The sequence below is a fragment of the Pteropus vampyrus genome, unplaced genomic scaffold, assembly GCF_000151845.1.
Source record: "Pteropus vampyrus isolate Shadow unplaced genomic scaffold, Pvam_2.0 Scaffold117, whole genome shotgun sequence".
NCBI classification, from domain to species: domain Eukaryota; kingdom Metazoa; phylum Chordata; class Mammalia; order Chiroptera; family Pteropodidae; genus Pteropus; species Pteropus vampyrus.
In genome coordinates this window covers 1,644,188-1,647,982 of record NW_011888898.1, presented here as the reverse complement: position 1 = coordinate 1,647,982, position 3,795 = coordinate 1,644,188, and positions in this window count along the sequence as shown.

Genomic DNA, 3,795 nt, shown 5'->3' with positions numbered 1-3,795 from the left:
ACCACGCTCACAGCTTTTGGTCATCCCGAACATCGATGTCCAATTAAAGTTGGAGCATTTGCTGAGTCCTGTGATTTTACATACAAGTGGCATTTAATATTGATTAAGCGCATCAAGGCATATGGGATAAATTCCCAACATTCTTGGGGCAAAACTGCCAGGATTTTTAATAATTTTTGCTGGTTACTACGATACTTACTTGCTAAATAAAGTGGTGAAATTTCAAATGATTTTTTGTCTACATAGTGCTTACCATGCTGCTTGATTAAGGGGTCGGTAAATTTTATATTTGCATATTGATATCTGGTCATCAGGACACTCATAATCCTTGATTTTTTTTTTTTGCCATTCTTTACTATATATCACTTAAAATATGCAAAAATATGACCTTGTATAGATTTTTAAAAGCTCCTCTACTAATGCCTTAAAAGTTACTAGTATAATAAGAAGCAACTGATCTAAATTAGTACGGTACTTAATTTTGGAGAAGCAGAAAGTAAACCTGGCCTTTCAGCATTGCTGATGAGTGTAAACTGGTACAACTTTTGTGCAAAGTAATTTGGCAATGTTTAGCAAGAGCCTTAAAAATGTTCATAACATTTGACCCAGTAATTCAATTTCTGGGAATCTATCTGAAGAAAATAATCCTACGTACGGAAAGAGCTGTATGCATTAAGATGACAAATGTAGTGTTATTTTTAATTATAAGTTAGAAAGAAACCCAAATGTCCACCAAGAGAGTAATGGTAACTAACTTATGTTTACAAGCAGCATATGACAATCTGCGGGAATGCCACACTAGGTTTCAAAAAAGGGAAAATAATTTCAAATTGTGCACACATTTTACATATACGTTAGACGATATAAAAATATACTCGGTAGAGCAAGGCAAATAGAACCAAATATTAGCAACTGCCACCTATGGATTTGGGACTAGATGATAAGTAATTTTGTTTTTCTGTGTTATTTTGTATTTTCCAAATTTTCTACAAGCATGAATTTAACACATAATCAAAATGAGAGATTATTATGCAATAGCTTTTTGAAATTCAGTTAAGTATTTTCTTTTGGTGCGAAAATATCAATCATACGTTGTATTGTCCCCTAATACAATATTACCTGCCCTTAAGAGACGTGGTCGTGTTCTTTGGGAATATTTTATTAACAGAAAGCACAGGATTGGGAGGTAAGTTATAGATGGGCTGTGGGAATAGATCCGCTCCTATGACTTTATTTTTGGCAGAGATAAGGTCAGCTTCTGAAATGACTACTGCACTAATTGACTAAATTCCGATTTTTATCCCAAAGTCAGAAACTCAGAGAATGACAAAGAAACACACGAAAGCAATCGATTCTTCCAGGCTCCCATTTGGAAATAAGGTTCTGGGCAATTCACAAATTGCATTGTAAAGAACTTTCTATCCAGTTTGCTGTCCAAGTATTTTCCAGAGACTTGCAAAAATCGAGGTTAAAAGTGTCCAAAGGTGGAAGATAGTGAAACAGAGGGCAGAAGTGAAATGTGAGAAGGGAGATGTTCATAGAATTTTTAAATCCCCAGGATTTTATACATTAAGGTTAACGTATTATATATATATTCGAAACATGGTTATCAAAGTGAATAAACAGGCGACGTGAATGAGAACCTGGCAGGTAAATTTAAAAGCGATTTTTATTATCTATTTGATACGTGCTTGTTGTGAAAAGCCAAACAGGGAGGTATTAAATAAAAGCTTCCCTCCCCTCCCAACACTGGCTCCACTTACCAGATGTAAACCACTCAGGTTATTTCATGTCCTTTGAGACGATATCCACGCATAGATCACCTTCTTTTTCAAAGCCGATGGGGACTGCATTGCAGAGTGCTCTGCAACTTGCTTTTTGTTCATTTAATAACTGACTTTCAATGACTCTCCATGTCAACACACATGGGTCAACTGAGCCTTTTGTGTTTTTCAAAAGATTTGTGTGGTCACCCTCTATATTGGCTGTGTCATCATCTGAACAGCCCTGTACTCATGGAAATTTTGGTTTCGTCCTAACTGCTCTCAGACAATGCTGCTCTGAACATCCTTGTGTTCATTTACATCCATAGTCAAATTAATTCCATGGGAGAAATTTCTATAAATAGAATCACTGGGTCAAAGGGTATTTGCGTTTTGTATTTTGGTCCTATTGCTAAATTGCTCTCCAAAGAGTCTTCCCTCTAGCAAAACATAAGAGTTCTCTTCCCCAGTCCCTGGCTGTGGAATCAAATTTTGTTTATAATGAACAGATGATATCTATTCCATGGTGTTCACTTATTTCTATTATATCCATTTATTTTCAAAGTACACGCATTTTCACTTGACCAAAGAGGATAAAAGTTTGTCCTAAGATGTATGTAGGTCTGTCCTAATTGAAGTTTGAGCATCAGAAATTACTATTAACAAAGTAAATCCAATACGAAAATTATATAATTAATTCCATAGTCATGAATAAATTGACTTGGGGATTCAGGAAACTCCTGCACACCCTAGTTGGCACAGGTGATCGAGAATTGTTTGCAGTTATTAACTACTCACTTAAAAATACAAATTTGAATTAGCTAGCTCTTGGTCTGGGGCTTATTGTGTGCTGGGTGCTGTTTTAGCTTTTTACATAGATTATTTACTCTTCCTGATAATTCTGCAAGGTAGGCACTGTGATTATCTCCATTTTGTAGATTAGAAAAATGAGGCACAGAAGTCTTAAGAAATAGGACCAAAGCCACGTAGCAAATAAAATGATGGAGCCAGAATTAAACCAGGCATCCTGACTCTAGTCTTTGGGCTCTTAAGAACCCTGCTCCCTTCCAAGTTCATCTTCCGGAAATGCTGATGCCCACCACAGTTCCCCACAGAGCTGGTCACCGTAGCCTTCGCAACAGGGAAAAGTCCCTTACCTGCCCTTGGAGGTGCCCCCAAGCTCACGGTGTTGCAACGGCTTTTAATTTTTAATTTTTGTGTTGCTTTTCCTCCAGCGACGACATATTGCTTTTGTAATAAGAAAGCAAAGTTACTTTAAAATATTGACAGCTCTTAAGGATGAGAACATGGTGCATCTCCCAGATGTCTTATCCAACCTGCCAACTACCCACAGCCGCTATCAAGAGGGGTTCATTACTTCAAATCAAACACCATGTAGACACCGGAGGCAGTTTCAAAATTCCTGATTGTAACATCTATCACGTTGGTGTCTCCCACAAATCTGGAAGAGACTGGGCCATCCACAGAACTTAACACAGACTCGAGCGTCACAGGGTGTGTGTCCTCAATGGAGTTCACCCCTGGAGGGGAGGGGCAAACCACAACAAAACGAACCTCACAGCGCAACTGAATGAGAGTTACTGTCTGCTTTGGGAAAGAAGAGAAAGTTGGTCTGGTGGACACACGGCAGGAGGTGGCATCTGAAATGGGCTTTTGTGGCCTTTCGAGAAATCTATCGCAGCGTGAGAGCGCGGTGCCCTCAGAACTTCAGAACTGCTTGGCAAACATACAATGTGTCTTCTATAGGCCAAAGTCCCTCAAACTAATGTGAGGACTGAGCCATTTTATGAGCAGTTTATCAGAAAAGGACCATACACAGGTATTACAAAGAGCTCTGTTTGGTGAATCCTTCCTAATTCAAGGTGTTTTTTTTGGTAGTGAGGGGTGGGGTAAGCTGGTGCTACTAGATCTGCTTATGATGGAATCAACTGCAAGTTCAAATTTCATCAAGAACACCAGACCCCAGACGTTCCTTTAGCATCGGAGGTGTTAACACTGGGTGAAGGGACCA